Here is a 21,386-nt window from a genome sequence, read left to right on the forward strand (position 1 = left end):
ATTCCATTAAAAAGATCTAATGACGTATAATACATATTAACGTATTTCAAGTTATTTTAAATTATTTTAAATTCCATTTATTCATTATATATTTAAGCCTCAAATTGACAAAAAATAATAAATAAAAATTTGTTTGTAATTTGTTTTGGATAATATAATTTATAAGAATAATTTTAAATTAATTATATATAGATATTATTTATTTATTTATTACGTCATCTGGTCCGATCAATCCGAGTCATCCAATCTAACTAAATAACCCGTGATCTCTCTATAAATCCAATTTGATGTGTCTGGTCAGTTTGGTTCAGATGTTGCTGTTAGCTGTTGTTAGCTATTACAGTAAGATGTTTGCTGTTAGCTAGTAGCTATTTGTTTGCTGTTAGCTAATTGATAATAAGTATGGTAAATTTACAAAGAGTTGTTGTTGTTAATATATGAAAAGACAAAAATACTCATATTCTTTAACAATATAAAATAATAATATAAATACACATATTGTACAAATATTGATAAAAATAATCCAAATTGACTGTGTGAAACTAAAATAGAGTGTGAGTTAAACAATGAGAGAAAGATGTCAACCTCAAATAAGTTTGTGCAACCATCTATCCCGAAATTCGATGGCCATTACAACTATTGGTCAATGATGATGGAGAATTTTCTGAGGAGCAAAGAAATGTGGAGCCTGGTGGATGAAGGAATTCATGCGGTTACAATTGGGACAACAACAATAAGTGAAGTGCAGAAAAAAACAGTAGAAGAAGCCAAGCTCAAGGATCTGAAAGTCAAAAAGTTCCTGCTAGTTCAAATTAATAGTTATATAGATGTCTATATTATTATTTTTCAAATGCTTATCATAGATAAATAAATAACTCTTAATGTAGTTTGCAACAACACCCACTCCTAAGAAATCAGCCACAATGCAGACGAATGATGGTTAACGATTGGAGCATTCTGATTTATTGAAGGTGATTTTATATTTGTAGAGATCAATCCTTGTAAGGTTAGGATTAATAGGTCATATAGAATTTGAATTAAGATAGAACTTGAATTAAGATGAAAGTAGGAATTAAATCCTCATGAAAGTAGAAATTGAAACCTTTTAAAAACTAAACAGGGATGAAACTTTATATTTGGACAAATCAATGTAAATGTATAAATCGTTCGATAAAAAAATAAAGAAAGAAATAGGCTACCATTTTAAGAATACCTCGAGTAAATATGAATAAAAATTGGACTAATTTTTTCAAAAGCTAAACAGCTAATAACGTCTCCTCAAAAGCTCCAAATTGGAGATTTTCGTGAACTGCTCCTGTTCGCTCCAAAACCGTTAACCGCTGCGGTTTTATAATCATAACCAAACACTATATTATTAACGGTTTGGTGTAAAACCGCTAAACGCTCCTACGAAAAGCTGAAACACACACCCTCATAATTTATACGGAGTGATTTAGCTCCGTTATAAAGAAATATGAGATATCTTAATAGTGTTCACATTGATCCTGAATGGTTAGATCTAGACTCGTTAGAACCATAGGATGAAGATTCAATACATTCTGAAGCTTAGATTTAATGAGTCAAGATCTAACGATTTAATCATTCAGAATCGGTGTAAACACCACGATAAGATATCCAGCACAAACATTAGATGTTACCATCCCATATCCTTAGCTACGTGGTGCATCATGTCTTTGTTGTTCTTACTTTTCACTTTGTTTGCAATGTTATCAAACTCGAATCAGACTGGTCGAACCGGGGAATCGGCTATTTCTCGGATGCATTCCATGTAATTAAACTTCTATCAGGGCTTAATTAAAAGATCTCTAGAGCACCCATACACACTTGGCATAAAAATCAACCAACCCGGTTGATAGAAAACAACCCACTCGAATCCTATTCTTTTCAATAGATAATTGTGGATAGGGGTGTCAATTACGTGTTTTGTTTAAGAAATGACGGAGTGGTTATCGGGCATGACTAAAAATGATTTTCGTGTCAATCGTATCGTGTCAGTCGGGCTATCTCTGTAAATCGTGTTTTCGTGTTCGAGATTGAGACTCCTAATTGTGGATTTGTTTTCCTCTTTCTAATTCACCTAGCTGTGCACAAGCAGAAAGAGCAAACACCAAAGCAAAATTATCAGGTGTGACCACCAAATCCATCATATGATTGAACAATTCGATTGCCTCCACGGGCATAGCCAGCAATAAGAATACCCCATGACACAGAATCTCTCACAGGCATTTCATCAAACAGATCCGGTGCTTGTACAACATCACCAGCTCTAATCAACGCATTGTAAGAAACCACATCCGTTTCAGGAATTTCCTCAAACACCTGATAGGCATCTTCCAAACAAACGGATACTGAATACAAACGGATCAAAGAATTACTAACATATAAATCGGAAACAAACCCAAATTAAAAGCTCGAGAATGAAGAGAACGGGCCAGCTGAAGACTGCGAAGGTGTCCGCAGGCTTTGAGGGCAAAAGAGAAGGAATGGAGAGTGTGGATTCTGATGAGAAGATTGTAGTAAAAAAACAGATGGGCTGAGATAGAATTGAAAATTGAGACTGGATAGACGAGGACGTGGAGAAAAACAAAACGTGAACGGCACGATTCGAACCTGCGCGGGCAAAGCCCACATGATTTCTAGTCATGCCCGATAACCACTCCGGCACGTCCACCTTTCTGCAGTCAACCGGAGAGGTAGAAGGACTAACATCTAACGGCCTTCCATGAAATTCTATCAGTATATTGTAGGGAAGCAAACATTTACAAAGACCATAAACACATTTTCTAATTTTAGGTATTCAATCCATCATAGTATACTGAAGCAGAGACGAGGACGAGCATAAAAAAATAACGTGAACGGCAGGATTCGAACCTGCGCGGGCAGAGCCCACATGATTTCTAGTCATGCCCGATAACCACTCCGGCACGTCCACTTAGATGTTCAAAGGTACTGAAACGTTCTATATCACTAATACCAATATGTAGAATGGTGAATCCATCATATTTCCAAATAAAGTTGGCACTCCATCCATTTTCTGAATATCTCTTTTAAGATTTTCACACATATATTACAATATTAATTAAAATAGTTTAATTCTTAAATTATTTCTTTAAATATCTTGGCATAGTATGTAAAATATTTTTCAAGTTATTTAGATTTGCACTCTTTTTTATCTCTTAATCCGATCTCAATTTTGATATATTTAACCCCTATATTTATAAAATTATTTATTTCATGATGATTCGTGAAACCAACTGAGCTGAATCACAAGCACGGGCCCATCCCAAACTTAAGCTCACGGTTCAAGATTAAATGGGCTCCTAATAAGGGAAAGGGCTAACCGCCCCGAAATCCCAACAAGGCACTAAACCACCCACTCAGAGAAACGGGACCACGTTTGTGACTACGTGGAGAACGTGGCACAGAAAGAGTAACCGCCCTCGGCGGTTACCTAGAAAGGCTTATAAAAGAAATAAGAAAGCCAAGGGAGGGGGAAGTTCACATTTTTTCCTCAATACGATTATCAATCTACTAAAATTCCACATAAAACTGACTTGATCGTCGGAGAGTTTTCCCGGAGATCCTGTCTCCGGTTTTATTTTGCAGGTAACTACGACGAGGATCATCCAATCAAATCCGGCAAGTTATCATTGGTGCGGTGAACGTGAACCTTTTTTACCAACATCTGGTTAAAGGTACACCAAGAACATGTCAGAGCCATCACGAACAACCGGAGTTACAACCAGATCAACTAGTATGAACTCAAGAGGTCCACGGACTGTGAGTTCGCAGCCTGCGAGTACACAGCCTATGATACCCAGCTCGACGAATCCTTCAGGACAGTTGAGTCCATTATTGGAGGTCCAAGTGCAAACTGAGATGGAGATGTCGAATAGTGAGTTTGTGCAAATGGCAGGACAGGTCTTGGCTACGAATATGAGCCAAGCAGCTGGAGATCGAATGATTAGTTTATTAACTGCAATCGCAGATCACAATACCGCTGTAGCGGCTGCCCCACAAGAACCCGTTGTCACTTCGACACAACCATCGACTATTCCTGCCGTATCTACGCTTCCGCAGTCATCTCAAGAGACGAATCGGGTGGGTCCGATTAGTCGCATGACACCACGTAGCCATCCAGGCAACTACTCGCACCAAGATCCTAATATGATGGTCCATCCGACCTGGCAAACATCCCAACCGATGTCAGGAATGCAAGGAATTTTTCCGCTACAACAAACGGAGCCCTTTGTCCACAGACATTCAGAGTTGATGACATCTGGAGCAAATGTGTCTTGGCGGGAGCACACTTGGAATTTTGATCCTATAACTGGACAGCGGTTAGACCCACAGCGAGAACAAGTGTCGACACAGTATGGCAGGTGGATATCACCCAAAATTCACCAGCAGCGGATGGAAGAAGTTCGGCGGGAACCCAATACTCAATTGGAAGATCAACTGCGAAGCATGATGGAGCGAATGGGGTACACCCCTAGGGCGAGAGCGGTGGTGCAGAGTGATTCACCTTTTGCCCCATCGTTGCGGGAATTTATTCCAGATCACAGAATAAAAACACCGGCGATACCTAAATACTATGGGGATCCAAATTCTGACCCTGAGGCGCATGTCAGGAACTATAGAGAGTTAATGGATGTTGCAGGAGCAAGCGAAAGCATAATTTGTCGATTGTTCTCGACCACTTTGGGTGGAGCAGCATCCGATTGGTTCCGATCTCTACCCACCGAATCCATTCACAACTGGACTCAGTACAGTCGTGATTTCTGTCCAAAATTCGTGGGCTGTAAAGCGGCAGATGTGACGGATAAGCAGCTGAAAGAGATCAAACAAAGAAATTATAATTCCCTAAGGGAATTTGTTGTAGCATTCAACGATATTCTGGTGCGGTTGCAGAACCCAGATATCGTGAGCATTCGCAACATAATGGCGGATGGAACCACAGATTGGAGCATGCGGGAGGAAATCATCCGCAACAAGCCACGCACAGTGGCCGAACTCATGAAGATAGCAATGGAATTCATGGGGGTGGATGATGTTAACAGGGAACATAGAGCTCAAACCCGGCGAGAGAGAGATGCGGCTAGATCCACCTGGACAATCGGCGCCATCAAAATCAAACCCAATCTAAGGGTAATTTTGTTCGGAAAGGTGATCGCTCCTTTCAAGGGGGGGATATCAAACACCATTGAACACGACTCGCCATGAGGTGTTACTTTGGATTGAAAAAACCCCCCTGAAGAAGGATGTGCAGTTTCCTGAGGCGAAAGGTCGAACCAGTTTGGGGCGATATCCTAACAAATACTGCAGGTTCCACAGATTGAACGGCCATGACACGAATGATTGCTACGAATTGAAGAGGGAGATTGAAAAGCTGATTGAGAGAGGAAAACTGAGTCAATTCGTTAGAAAAGAAACGATTGAAGAAAAAGCAACACTCCCACGTGAGATAGAAGCAAGACCAGAAAAGAAGCAGAAAAAAGGAGTGATTAACGTAATAGCAGGCGGGATCTATGAGCCTCCAACAAAAAGGGCTCGCCGTGAACAGTGAAAAAGCAACACGAGTAGGGAGGATGCCCTCAATTATTCATTTGTGCGAATCACGGAGCCGCATGCGGATGCGTTGGTGATTACGGTGGCCATTGAAGGATGGGACGTCAAGCGGGTCCTTATTGATACAGGCAGTTCTTGCAATGTTATTACTCGAACTGCATTCAACCAGTTGGGAATTAACGACGAGCGAGTAGAACATACGTTCATGGATGTAACTGGTTTTGGAGGTCAATCATCTCAAACAAGTGGACAGGTGGTGTTGGAGACAGAAATGGGCGATAAGAATCTAAAATGGAGAGGTGATCTGGAATTCGCAATTATTGATCTCCCATTGGCCTATAATATAATTCTGGGGCGTCCGTTCCTGTCGGAAATGGAGTCGCTCATTTCAATGAAGCATTTGACATTGCATTTGCCAACACACCAAGGGCGAGTCATTGTTGACGGTGATCAACTTATATCTCAACAAGCTTATACATTGTCACTTGAAACAAAGCCAGATGAAGAAGATAAAGTTGATGAGAAGTTGCCGGCTGAAGCGTTAGGAGAAATAGAACTATTCGCCATTTCAAATGACAAGAAAGTAAGGATAGCGGCAGGACTTCCAGAGGAAACGAAGAAAGCCATTACCGAGGTGTTGATCCAATGCGAGTCGGCATTCGCCGCTCCAGATGAAGTGCTGAAGGGGATAAGTCCAGAAATAGCAACACATCGTTTGAATGTGGACAAAAGTGCAACCCCAGTGCGACAGAAAAAGAGAGGACATGCTCTAGAGCGGCAGAAGGCGATTGAAAAAGCAGTGGCGGATTTGCTAAAATCAGATGCAATTCGAGAGGTCGCTTATCCGGAATGGCTAGCCAATGTGGTGCTAGTCAAAAAGCCGAATGGAACGTACAGAATGTGCGTAGACTTCAAAGATCTGAATAAAGCTTTTCCGAAGGATATGTATCCGCTACCTAACATTGACATATTGGTAGATGGGACTGCGGGATTTGAAGCTTTATCATTCACCGATGTGAAATCCAGTTACCACCAGATACCAATGGAGAAGGCGGACGAGATCAAGACGTCATTCATAACTCATCAGGCAACTTATTGCTTCAAGGTGATGCCCTTTGGACTGAAAAATGCAGGAGCAACATATCAACGGATGATGAACAAGATATTTTCAGACAAATCAGGCGAGAACTTCTCGATCTATGTAGACGACATGATCATTAAAAGCAAGAAGATGCAAGACCATCCGCAGGATATTAAAGAAATCCTGGAGGTGCTGATCAAATATGGCCTCAAATTGAACCCGGAGAAATGCACGTTTGGAGCGAGAGCAGGGAAGTTCCTGGGTTTCATTGTTAGTGGCAAAGGAGTTGAGGCGAATCCTGAGAAGGTTAAAGCAGTGATGGAGATGAAGACGCCAAGGAGCATAAGAGAAGTACAGAGACTCAATGGGCGGTTGGTGGCATTAGGGCGATTCATATCATGCTCAGCTAGGAGATGTCTACCTTTCTACAATGCCATCAAAAAATCTAAGTCCTTTGAATGGACACCAGATTGTCAAGAAGCATTCGAGGGGATAAAGCGATTACTATGTTATACGCCCTTAATGAGCAGGCCAGAGGATGGAGAAGATTTATTTCTTTATGTATCCGTCACCAGCACGGCGATATGCACTGTAATGGTGCGGGAAGAAGAAGGGCAACAATATCTGGTGTACTACGTGAGTAAAGTCTTAAAGGATGCAGAACTTCGATATTCGAGGTTAGATAAAATGGCCCTCGCGGTGATAACCACGGCGGCTAGGTTGAAGCCATACTTCCAGGCGCATACTATCATTGTGAGAACTGGAATTCCAATGCGAAAGGTACTGCAGAAACCTGACGCATCCGGGCGATTGATGGAATGGTCAATTCGCTTGGGAGAGTTCGATATTCGTTACGAAGGAAGACCAGCTCTAAAAAGTCAAGTACTTGCCGATTTCGTGAATGAGTTCACGTGGGATGAAGACGAATGTCCAAAAGCACAAAAAGAAGAATGGAGTATGTTCACAGATGGGGCATTATCCACAGATGGAGCTGGACTAGGAGTCGTCATCAAGGGTCCGGATGTTATTCGCCTGTACTATGCGGCAAAGTTAACATTCAAAACTACCAACAATGCCGCGGAATATGAAGCAATGATATGCGGATTGAAGTTGCTTAATGAACTTATGCTAGAAAGAGTGGTAATCTACAGCGACTCTAAACTCATGATAAATCAGATCACAAAAAATTATCTGGTGAAACAGGAAGATCTGGTCAAATACCATCAGGTTGTCGGTAGATTGACGCAGGAGTTAACACATAAAGGAATCGTCTGGGAGATGGTGCATGTTCCAAGAGGCCAGAACACAAAGGCTGATGAGTTGGCAAAAGCAGCGGCGAGTAGAGACCCATGGAGTCAAAAAGCATGTAATTTGGAAATAAGGTCGTCACCAGCATTCGAAGCCGATCAGATTATGGTCATCGAAGAGCTAGAAGATGATGAAGATTGGCGGATGCCCATCCGCCAATATCTGGAACATGGAGATTTGTCGGTTGATAAAAGTTTAGCCAGAAAGCTAATCGGGCAGTCAGCGAGATACTCAATTCGGGATGGGACTTTATACAGGAAGTCATATACATGTCCATGGTTAAAATGTATTAGCCGCAATGAAGGAGATTACGTGCTGAGAGAACTCCATGAAGGAATTTGTGGTGCACATGAAGCATCCGCGGCGTTGGCAAGAAAAGTCAAGTTGATGGGATATTATTGGCCGAAGGTGGTGGAAGATTCCCAGAAAATGGTAGCGGAATGTCACAGCTGTCAAATCCATGCTAATGAAAAGCATGTCCCAGGAGCCGAATAAGTAACTATAATGACGGCGTGGCCATTCGCAACATGGGGGATTGATATAGTGGGGCCATTCCCAGAAACAACAAGGAAGAGGAAGTACTTGGTAGTCGCAGTTGACCACTTCAGCAAATGGGTAGAAGCAGAGGCAGTAACCGCTCAAACACCTGAGCGAATGATCGAGTTCTTACGAGAGAACATTATCATGCGGTTTGGAATCCCACAAACGCTTATAACCGACAATGGTACCCAGTTCAACTGTGTCAAATTCAAAGCATATTGCGAAAGCATGGGGATCAAGAATCATTTTTCCTCCGTAAATCATCCCCAATCGAATGGTATGACAGAGGTTACCAATAGGGTCATGATTCAGGGAATCAAGAAGCGACTAGGTGATAAGAAAACAGGTTGGGCGAATGAGATACCTCATATGTTATGGGCATATAGAACTTCTGTAAAGGCAGAAATAGGCGAAACACCCTTCTCGCTGGTTTATGGAGCCGAAGCAGTCCTACCTGTTGAAATCCATTCGCCTACAGATCGGGTAATTTATTACTGCGACACCCAAAATCCTATCAACATTAGAGATGCATTGGATTCTGTTGAAGAACGAAGAGAAAAAGCTTACATGCGAATGGCAGTATATCGCAATAGAATCAAGAAGTATCATGACAGAAGGGTGCGAAAGGTGATAATCAATGAGAGCGACTTGGTCTTGAAAAAAGCAGATAAAATACAGTCCAGAGAAGGCAAAGGAAAATTAGGCGTCAACTGGATCGGACCTTACAGGGTATCCAAGAAGTTGGGACCATCAACTTTTGAAATAGAAGAAATGAGCGGCAAAAAGCTCCCGCGCACCTGGAATCTAGAGAATCTACGCTTATATAAACAAGCCGAGTAGTTCAGGGAAATGACGAGTACTCTTTTTCCTTTTATGAGTTTTTTCCCACTGGGTTTTCTGATAAAAGGTTTTAATGAGGCTTTGATCCCACACAGTTTATGTCCCCATGTAACAAGAAGTCTTTTTTCTTTATCAATAAAGATGTTTATTGGTTACAATTATTCAGTATGCTACGGCTGAATGCAGGTCCTTTTCAAACTGATAATACAAACACATAAGTGTGTTGCCTACAAAAGAAAGGCGGATGCATGATTACGCATCATTCGTAAAACCTTATGGTTAACCTTAAACACATAAATGTGTTGCCTACAAAAGAAAGGCGGATGCATGATTACGCATCATTCGCAAAACCTTATGGTTAACCTTATGATTATTTGAAAAATTATAAGGCATAAAATTAAGCGAATAAATGAGTACTCAAAAAATTGCAAAAAGGGTCTGGCCACCCTAACGAAAACAAAACTAACTACGAAAAATTACAAGTATGAAGTCGGCAAAAGGCAAGGGTCGCATACGAAAATAACTGGCATTAAGGCGACGAAGAATAAAACAGCAATTGCACATATATGAAAAGCGGCGGCAAAGTCGCTCGGTTGATATATATACTGGCAGTTTGTTACATACAACAGTTCGGATATAAATAAAATTATACTATAGTTTCTTCTCCTTCGCCTCTATTGCCCCCTTCGCCTTCAGCGGCTCCTTCATCTTCTCCAGTGGGGTGATCTGCTTCAAGCGAATCCCCAACAATCAGATCAGTAACCGCATCAGAGCGAGGTACCACTTGTTCAACGTGAGAAACATCTTGTGGTGCCCCTTCTTCTACATTCTGATTTGCGATCTCACGGCTAATTGGAGAGTCATGAAAACTCTGCCAATCTAGGAGAAGTACCTCATCCATATCGGCATCCTCGGCCTCCAACTTGTCCCATTTTTCAGCTAAATCCTTTTCAGGAATGGGAACCTTGGGGCGATTAAGTACACGATCTGGATGTCCATGCACATAAGCCGCATGAATCCGCTCTCCATACCAATAGATGCGAGCACCATCTTCAGCTGTGATCTCCTCGGCCCTCCTCTTTTGCATCTCCAAAGCTTCCTTGGACGAATTCAGATCATCAATGGCCTTCTGAAGCTCATCGGACTTAGCCTGGAGGGATTTGAGAGCTTCCTCCTTCTCGCTGATGGCCTTCTGACAAGCGCCTTCAAGGACCTTTACTTTGCCTTGGACATCATCAAAAAGCGACTTCTGAGTCGCCAATTCAGTGCCAAGGCTTTCCAGCTCTCTAGCTCGTTCAGCATCCCTGCAGAGGGCACCCTCCGCGAAATTGATAATCTGCATATAGGACGATACGTGAATAAAAAGAGCGAATGGAGACATGCATTTGAGGGATGGAACATGAGTAGAAAGCAATATACCTCTATAGCACGCTTCTCAATCCCCTCCATGGCAGTTGGAAGCGGCACTTGTTCGCGCACGCGAGAAGCAGAGGGGAGTCGCCCAATGACATTGCATATGGAAGAAACAATGTCCTTACAGGAAAAGCTCACGGCTTTACCAAAGGTCCTAGTCCACCACCCGCTAATGTCAGGAATTGGCTGCGAATACATAAGGAGAGGGATCAGGAGAACAGCAAATAACTGATAAAGGAAAATGAACAAAAAGAGTGAGTAAATCGTGATACATCGTGAAATGGAGTACTGCCCTTTTCTTTGGATGGGGTGGATATGGGTGTACCACCAACAGTTAAGGATACGGAGGTATTTTTCTTCCTAGGGCGAGAAGACTCCGTATCCGCATTACTCTTCCGCTTCCTATTTAAGGGAAGGTCCTCAGAAGCAGAAGCAGGGCCTTGTGAAATGGAAGCAATTGTGGGGGAAGCCGCCTCAACAGAAGGAGTCGCCCCCACAGGAGAATTCGCCCCTGCAACAGAAGTTGTTCCCGCCAATCGCCTCTTCCTCCTCGCCAAGGCTTTCGCTTCCCGATCTGCAGCGAGTTGGGATAAAGGGTCACCCCTGCAAAGGGTTAAGAGAAATCATCAACTAGGAAATAAGCTAATAGTACCTTGTACGAAAACGCGATAAGGGATATAAACAACGCGATCTTCCTTGCGGTAGGCAATCGCTACTCGGCTCCTTAGCATATGGAATGCCTGATCATATATCCATACAAAAGGAGGAGTACTCTTCAAGAATTTTACAATAGCGGATTCTTCCTTGCTTGGATAACCAAAGTTCAAACTCTTTACATTAGGTCGGCCCCAGCAACGAAGAAAGTTCGGATTCCCTTCATGGAACTTGATGAAGAAATAAGACCTGTCCCACTCGCGGATTTTGTTCGACTTCTCATCAAAGCCGTAGTAACCGCTCTGTCGGATGAAAGTAAAATACTCCCCCGAACTTTTAAAATGATGAAGCTTGGAGAAAATCTTGAGCGAGAAGGGAACCTCCAGACAATCTGCCAAAAACTTGTCCAGAGTCAGGTCAGCCCATCCATTGGGGTGCAGTTGCCCGGGTGCGATTCCATAACCTCCAAGGATGGAAGCAATCTCATCTGCCAGCGGATACGTGAAACCGCAGATAATTTGAGCGACAAAAATGGTAAAATACCCCTTCGGGAAGTCGCCGGGTCCTCTATTTTCCCCGGGAATGCTTGTTTCCAGGCCTTGAAGCCAAGGATACTGCTCCCGCAAGTCGTCAATCGTCTCGCGGCAAACTAGGCTTCCTGACCTATCCTTCTTCGGTAATAAACGGGGAGTGGGGACAGGTGGTGGAATCAACTTCTTGGGGTCGAAACCTAGGCCCTCATCAGTCGTATTCGCCAGATGGAGAAAATCGGCAGGATGAGAATCAGACCTAGGAGAGCTAGTTGAAGCTTCATCAACCATCTCATCAACCTCGTGAGACACCTCGCGATCGTAATTTTCGTCGAAGGGTGCGAAATCAAGTTCAGGGTTCGACATATCGGTGAAGGAAACGAACAGAAATAAAAGAAAAAATGGTTGAACGAGTTACGAGTTACAGAAAGGGAAACTTACATGTGAGAAAGAATGCAGAGAAGAACGAACGCAAAAGGGTTGATGCCGGAGAGGAAATGACAGAAAACGAACGAACTACTTTCGAATTTTGAATACCCAGATGAAGATGGAGAGTTGTCTAAGACATATGAAAAGACCCTAAAGGGCTCTTGCTAAACTAGAGGGGAGGCATGTGATGATTCGTGAAACCAACTGAGCTGAATCACAAGCACGGGCCCATCCCAAACTTAAGCCCACGGTTCAAGATTAAATGAGCTCCTAATAAGGGAAAGGGCTAACCGCCCCGAAATCCCAACAAGGCACTAAACCACCCACTCAGAGAAACGGGACCACGTTTGTGACTACGTGGAGAACGTGGCACAGAAAGAGTAACCGCCCTCGGCGGTTACCTAGAAAGGCTTATAAAAGAAATAAGAAAGCCAAGGGAGGGGGAAGTTCACATTTTTTCCTCAATACGATTATCAATCTACTAAAATTCCACATAAAACTGATTTGATCGTCGGAGAGTTTTCCCGGAGATCCTGTCTCCGGTTTTGTTTTGCAGGTAACTACGACGAGGATCATCCAATCAAATCCGGCAAGGTATCATTTCACTTTGTTTTTTTTGGAGCAATTTATTTCACTTTGTTGATATAATTTATTGAAGCCAAAAAAACATAATGGAACATGTAATTTTGCATGTTTTAAAGATCAAATCCTTATATTTTTCCACATTGTGTTCTTAATCATTGATTCTGTTATTGATTCAGTTATTATTTAAATTTTCTATCGAGTTTGGATGACATGAGCTTTTGAGAGATTTGACTTGTTGACGTGGACATTTTCAATTGCGTGTGGATAAAAACAATTAACTTTCTTGATTAGAGAAGAAAAAGTAAAAAAAAATTACAGAAATCGATTTTCGCTAGGTTTTTCTAAGCTGAAAATCAAGTTTGGAAGAACATGTTAGAAATGGATTTTGGTATTAGAGGTGAAGATGGATTTGCGATTCTAATGCTAGAAATTGCGAAATGGGAGAGGAGAATATCGAAATTGGAAGAACTTACTGGAAATTGATTTTTGTAATTTCTTTTTACTTTTTACCTTTTATCTATCTCAGTCAATAAACTCTTATTTTTATTTGTCCACGTCAATAGGCCGAATCGTCCAAACTTGATGTAAAAATTGAATAAGGGTTGAATCCATAATAGAATTAATGATCAATAGCTCAATGTGGAACAATAATTGATCAAGAGCTTGATCCTTAAAACATGTAAAGTCATGGATAAAACTCTCGTACTTGTTAAAGGAGCAAACCACAATGATTTTTTTTGCTTCTAAAAAACCCACAAATACTGATTTGTGCACATATTTTTTTAAATTAACCCTTTAGTTTTTTTATAAATTTAAATATTGATAAACAATTCTAAATATCAAACCATTGGAGAATGTAATTTGATAACACGTGATAAATTGCAAGTAAAATCTTTAATAACAAGTAAATAGTCACGAAGGAACTTATTGTTACAAGGTCATTTCAATCAACCTTAACAATGTAGGATCCATATATCAGAGGTTAATAATAAAAAAAAATATGCAAGGACATCATTAGAGAGAAAATCGAGATCTATGCCGACTTCAATAGCAAAACTAACCGGGTCAAGTCCTTCCTCAAAATTCCTCCCACTCAATTGAGATATCCATTTGAATCAAATTCCCCATATAAAGTCAGATCATGGTCTACTTGCCATAGCTTAGGGAACTCGTTCTCTAAAAAGACAACGTCGCATGAATCTATTTCTGTCACATGGCTTTCATCGTTTTCTCCACTAAGACATATTCTTTTGATACGTCTGGGTAACTTATGAAGATATATTTCTTAGCTCTTAGGCCTAGTTTACCGACTTGCTTAAGATATAGTGGGCGAAAGCGGTGTAACCCCACGATTTAGGCATGCATTAATCTGATTTGCGACTTGTCTATAACTCATATGGAGTTGAGGTGAAAATTTTGGAGGACACTCTGTTTAGGACATATGTAGCTGTGAACAAAGCATTTCCCCAGTAGGAGATTGATAGATTTTCTTCACTCATCATAGACCTAACCATATCAACAAGATTATGATTTCTCCTCTCAGCAATACCAATTTGTTGCGGAGTGTATGAAATAGATAACTGATGTTCTATCCCTTTTCATCACATAAAACTTTAAACTCGTCTGAGAGGTACTCCTGATCACGGTCCGTTATTAAAGCTTTTATATTTCTGTCTAACTAGCTCTTAATAAGGTTCATAAACCTTCTAAAACAACTTAAAATTTTAGACTTGTGAAACATTAAGTAGACATGACCATACATGGTATAGTCATTTATGAAAGCGACGAAGTAGTAGGCACCGTGCCTAGCTCTCACATTCACATGACTACATGCATCTGAATTAATTAATTACAGTGGAAATCCTGCTCTTGTACTTGTTCCAAATTGTTTTCTATGCTTTTTTCCCTTAAGACATGATTCACAATGTGGCAATTCAACTTTACTTAAACTACCCAGTAAATCTTCTTTAGCCAACCGACTCATTCGATCTTCACCAATGTGGTTTAACCTAACATGCCATAAAGTAACATCTTTATCATTCATAGAAGAGGAAGGAGATTTAAGGGAACGACATTCATTGGAATTATCCAAAATAACATCTAAAATTGTTAAACCATTCAAAAGGTATCATAAACCATAATAGACATTATTCAAACACAATTCTAAATTGTTATTGCTAAAATAAAAACTGAAGCCTATCCTCAAGAATGAGTTAACAGAAATAAGATTACGTCAAATCTTAAAAGTAAAGAGGACATCTTATAGGCGAAGAGTTTGACCGCCTTGTAGATTTAATCTACATGTGTCAATTCCTTGGACTTCAACTCTTGAGTTGTCTCCTACATAGATCCACCTTGTTTTGATAGGTATTCGTTGAAACTCAACAAAGGCTTCTCTTTCCTTCGTCACATGGTCCATTGCATCTGAATCAACAATCCACAAAGGATCAAATTCAGTTACAAGAACAACACTCGATACATTTGAGTTTATTGAATGTACCTTAAGGGTAGTGCAGTCTTTTGTATAATTCCCTTTAAGCTGGCGGTTGAAACATTTCACACGTGAGATGTTTGCCTTCTTTTTATTCTTTGCCCTCTTTTCCTTGTTCCCTTTTGCTTTATTAAGCTCATTAGTTTTCTCTTTGCCCTTGCTATTGAAATGCTTGCGTTTCTTGCCTTGGACATTAGACCGCCCCCATTTGAGTGTGAATCAACATAGTGAGCCTCTCCATTGATCTTGATCGATGTAAGGCGGTCCTCCTCAAGTTCGGGGTGGTGAACAATAGCATCAAAGGTTGTGAGACCTTCGGTGTGGGTCAGGTGCATCTTCACATCCTCTCAATTGTTCGACAATGAGCGTATAATAGCATGGATCTTCTGCTTTTTTGTCAATAGATGACCCACTTCACTAGGTTCACTCATTATGTTTGACATCTTTCTTAGATTGTTTCCTCAAAGTATGATCAGCCTTCTTCTTGTAAGTATCAAATTTGATAGTGAGAGAGTGGAGCTTAGTTAGAGACACACCTCTAAACTTCTCCTTTAGGATCGCCCATAGATTCTTTACATTCTCATACTTACAGAATCGTCTGGTGAATTCGTCATGCATAGCACTTAGGAGGATGGTGCGGGTTGTGGAATCCTTTTTCTTCCATGCCAAGTAAGCATATCTATCCATCCTATGTGCAGTAGTACCTTCTTCAAGTTCAACATAATTGCATCCAAAACTTCAAGATTCTCTTATTCTTCTAGCACATACTTTATTTTAATACTCCACACCTCATAGTTATCCACATTCAGTTCCAGGTCCTTGTTTAGTTCAGCTAATATGGGTTTCCTATCTGAGGCCATTGTTCAAACTTGATCTACAATTGAATTCGCACGACTTAGTAAGAAGTTCAGGTTTCAATACACGCAATAGACCTCTAGCAAACTATAACAGATTTTGACTGGAACTATCCTAACAACATAGAAAAACAACTCTTCGGAAACTTATTAAACTCCTTTTTGTATCAAGGTACATAAAGGAGTTTACTCGATCTCAACTCCATACCAGAACATCCGACAGCAGTTGTGGCCAACATACTGTGCAACCTTTCCGTAATTCATCTCAGCTTTAAACCAACTTAAAGCATTCAAACACCTAAGCTTTGGAGTTGTGAATGATCTTTTCAACACATTGAACAGAAGGACGAGCTTCTGAGATTGCACTAGACCACCAACAAAAATGCACTTTTGCATCTTGACCACATGATGCACAATTGCATCGGCATCATCCTATTTGATGTAACATGTCATCTTGCATTTTCTTATCTCCTTTTGCAATCTCCGTAGCTTAGGAATTGAGCAAGAGCCCTGGGAACCACATAAGTGTATTTGGTGGAAACCGTTACTGTAAAAAAAGTATATAAAAAGGAAAAAGAGTTAATGTACATGTACAAAAACGTCTTTATCAATCAAAGCGCATTTTGATTAAGCCATAAATGCTTCCTAAAAATATTTCTGATTCTTAGAATTATTATAAAATTTCTGAAATTTTCATTAAAAATAAAAAAGAATTTTTTTAAGTAATTTTAAAATACTAAATAATTCAAAATAAAATATTTTGATTGTGTATGAATATACCAAAAAATTAGAAAATTTCAAAACACGTATTAGAAAAAATTGGATCGAAAATAGGGTCGGTATAGGCGTTGCACACGCGCTTGGCACGTGGGTTCCACACACACTATGTGGAGCGATGTGGTTGGGTGCGGGCCACCACATGTTGCGACATTATTGCCACACACTCTACACGCGCAACATGTGGTGCTTGTAGGTGGCGCATGATGGCCACATGTTGCCTTCTCATCACCTTCTGGTCTTAAAATTTGGTCTGGTCTAGGATTTTAAGGATCCATGGTCACGATGGTGAAGTTTGTTTGTCCATACAATGAACAGAAAATAGGATTTGACACTCAAACACTCTCAGCTGAGATTGGATTCCGTATTAATCTGAAACAGAAAACCCTCAAACGCAAAATAACACAGTTTTCTATAATTTTGGTGTCGTTTTACACCAAAAAAAAAATCTGGAAAACATGTATACATGCACATTTAACACATATTTACTATAAATATTAATCATAGAATGCAAACACTATGTTTTTCTTCATATTCCTGGATCAAAGCAGACATCACATGAGATCTAAGGCTCTAGATACCAATCAAGGGACTATCCTAATAAATAATCCTAATACATATATGGGTTAAAGATATATCTCTTGTAGAGCAGAACCAGTTTTGAGGATAAACAACGAAAGAAGAGAATCAATCATGATCTCGTATAACCTATTATGAATCATCCACATAAAAATTAGTCACATGAAAACAATGTATTTATAAACTAAAAACGGACGTTAGAAACACAGAGAGGGAATGGTACATGAGGAGGGATGAGGCACATGGGTTGTGTCTTGTCTCTTATTCGATAAAACCCTAACCTAAGTCTCCACCTTTTTTCATGGCTTGGCCCGATTTTCTTCCGCACATATTATTCATTCAGCCCATAATCCGAATAAATCCCAACAATGTCAAACAAAATACATCAATTAGATATATTTCTGAATGAAAAAAACTGAAATACACATGTAGTAATTAATTTGAAAAAAAAATGGATATCATATCACCACAAACTAACATTGTTCCTCATATCATATCATATGAATAGTCAAAAAGATGGGTTTTGACTATTATTATTATTGTTCTACATGTTTCCTCAATTAGAAGAATAGCAAAATTCCCACTTAGATGGATATAATTAGTGCTACGGATTCGGATATCCATACCAAATGGGCAGGTGGACGGTGCAAAAATCAAATCCATATTCTCCAAATATATTAATTTAAAGATAGTGATTACCTCTTTAGGAAGGAGCTCCCCACCTGTCAATCAAGCTTTTTCTCTATACAATGGGAGAGTGACAAGGCTATCCTCTTGTCTACTATATTTTTAAGTAAAAGGGAAAAGTTAAAAAAAAGAACACGTGTTTTAGTGTTTTGACACTTCAAAAATTGTAATTTTTTTTTTTATGATACGTGGCATCTCCTCCAAAAAAAATAGTATACAGTTAAATCTCGATAAATAAATGTTCGATAAAGTAATAATTTCGTTTATATAATAAATTCTTTCGATCCCGACTTGGGTAGATGGACTAAAGTAATAACCTCGCTAAATGAATTAAGTAATAAAAATATTTAAATATTTAAAAGTCCAATGAAAATATAAATTAATAATTATTGAATTACATACAAAAAAAATATATATATATATAGATCAAAATCTTTTAATCAATCAACTAAAAGTCATTTCTTCTAAAAAAAATGCATCTATAGTTGATTGTTTTTTCCTTCCACCTAAACTAAAATAAACACCATCCTTAACTTGGAATATATCTTCTACCTTTTATATCTAAATACTAAACATTTTCATTTGCTATGTACATGAACTTAGTTTTAAATGTATTAAGTTTCACCAAAAAAATTAAACGTCTCTACATTCAAGTAATACTTTAATTGATGTCTTTTGATTTTTCTTACCACATACAATGTATGCATTTTACAATGAAAAATTATCAATAAAATAATAAATATTGATTAATGAATATTTTTTCCGGTCCCAATGATATGCATTTATCGAGGTTTTACTGTATGTGGTATTTTAATTAGCAAAAAAAGATTATTTTTTTATAATGATTTTTATTTGTTTAAGTAGTTAAAATTCCTTCCAATTGTAAAAAAAATATCCTTTATTTTTCTTGTTATAACCACATATATCATTTTTCTGTAAAAATAAATTATAATCCTCAAACTATAAAAGTGCTAGAGGATTTTGTTTTAATTTTTTTTTTAAGTAATATTGTTAGTGGAGGATAAGCATGACCCAATTAGAGAATAATTCCTTTGTGGACCATTATCCTTATTGCTAAGACATTCTTTAGCTTTAGTGATGTATTTATATATTATTTAATTAATTGGGGTCATATAATTGAAGAAAAGTGATTTGTCATCTCTTGGCTGGCTGGCTATTATATAGATTGAGAATTGGCCCAAGAAAACAGATAGAGTTGGGTTGAGCTACTAAGCAAGAAAATGTGGAGGAAAAGGAAAAAGAAGAAGCAAATTGATATGGGTAGTTCCATGGAATATTTAGGGGTTTCTTTGTAAACCCTAATTAATATGGAACTCAAAGTGAAGGCAAGTCATCATATAGGCAAAGGGAAGGTTATGCCTTTCTTCCGGATTTCTTTCTTTCTTTCTTTGTTTGGCATAATAAGCTTATGTCTTTCTTGTATTTATGCCAAGTTTGTTTCTTCTTGTTGTTGTTGTTGTTTTCATTTTCATAATTTGTATTAGATCTAAGCTTCTTTCATCTCTATTTGACTTATAATATCACACTTTCTTTTTCCCCTCTTTCCTATTAGAATGAAGAAAGTTATAAACAAAATGATGCAAAAAATGATGCAAAATATATTACAAATCAATAATGTTAGTGAAAATTCTCACCAAATAGATTCATAGAATATTTGTTTTGAATGTTCCTGCAAAAGATGAGTCGAGATCGAACGGGGACTCTCTGACACTCAAGTTAGTAAAGAGTTTGAGAGAACAATCTGTTAACAAAACAACAATAATGTAGATTATTGAGTAGAATGTATGTAAAGAGCATGAAAATGCTTTTATATAGTAATATGGATATGGGGTTTCCGGATTGACTATCTTCAGTGGTTTACCTCTTGCACCAGAATGCGTCCCTATGGACACTCTGATAATCAAGTTAGTATTCCGATAAGGAGAATATAAGCAGAGAGTGTGTGTGTGTGCGCGTGCACGTGTATCATTCTTAGATCACTTTATCAATAGTGCGCCTTCTACATTTATAGGGGCTAAACATCAAGTTCTTATTTACAATCGTGCCCTTGTTGTCTTGTAGGTTTGATTGCATGGGCTGTGGGTTTGTTTGCACGATAAGGCTGTTTTGATGGGCCTCTTGGGCTTTGTGAGCCCAAGTTCCACTTACCTCATCAATTAGTTTTCCCCCTCGAAAAGGTGACCAGACCATTAAATGTGAGGAAATGAAGAATGTCTTGCTTCTAGTGCAGAGATTGAATGAAAGAAAAAACGTGGTGGGAACGTATGGCGTTTTGTAAAGTCGTTATTCATTCAGAGAAATTAATGAAGCGTGCTTTTATGAGGCATATGTCTTTAAAAGGTTTGGAAATGATGGCGTCATAAAGAGTAATAGAGCCACGTGGTGATTTATGGTTGATCGTGACCTTTGGGTAGCTTGACTCTTTGCCTACCTTTTTATATTAGAATAAAAAGGTAAAAGTTAGCTATTGACCATATTTTAGTTATTACTTCAATCTGCTCAAAGTGAAGAAAAAAGGAGGGAGATAGCTAATTGTTCATTTTTTCTGAGCACTGGACGGGTGTGACAGTGGTAGACCGGAATTCTTGCTGCAAGTATGTGATTCATCAGGGTGACTCTTAAAGTGATGAGGTCGATTCTTTCTTCCTTATTTCTCCTTACTCGTTTTCTAGTATTGTTTGGGTATTTTTTCGGGTGGCTTGAGCTAGTGGGTAAAATTAGCATGTTCTGTGAGCCCAGTGTTAAGAGAGTAGGGCTGCAATGTGTCTCTTTGACGGAAATGACTCTCATGGAAAGTGGGCGAGTTAGGCAGATTAAAAGGAAAAGGGCTGCTATAGAGGGTGATCAATTGGATATATTAGAGATCCAATCAGGTTAGTGCACCTCCCTAATAAACTTAACAACTAAGAGCTTGTTAATCTCAACCTTGATGGCTTCTTATTTATCTTGGGAGTGGAGTCACTTCTTTTATTTGACCGGTGTGTATGAGGAGTCGATGTCGAGCTGAT

The 21,386-nt window shown here is 39.2% G+C and overlaps 2 non-coding genes across 2 annotated transcripts; both read right to left on the minus strand.

Moving 5' to 3' along the window:
* Nucleotides 1-2,610: 2,610 nt before the first annotated feature.
* Nucleotides 2,611-2,692, minus strand: TRNAS-AGA (transfer RNA serine (anticodon AGA)). The gene has a single exon. It is a non-coding gene; the product is annotated as a tRNA-Ser (tRNA).
* A 179-nt stretch (nucleotides 2,693-2,871) lies between these two features.
* On the minus strand, nucleotides 2,872-2,953 carry TRNAS-AGA (transfer RNA serine (anticodon AGA)). The gene has a single exon. It is a non-coding gene; the product is annotated as a tRNA-Ser (tRNA).
* Between the last annotated feature and the right edge of the window lie 18,433 nt (nucleotides 2,954-21,386).

Source organism: Euphorbia lathyris, chromosome 1 (genome assembly GCF_963576675.1).
Source record: "Euphorbia lathyris chromosome 1, ddEupLath1.1, whole genome shotgun sequence".
Lineage (NCBI taxonomy): Eukaryota > Viridiplantae > Streptophyta > Magnoliopsida > Malpighiales > Euphorbiaceae > Euphorbia > Euphorbia lathyris.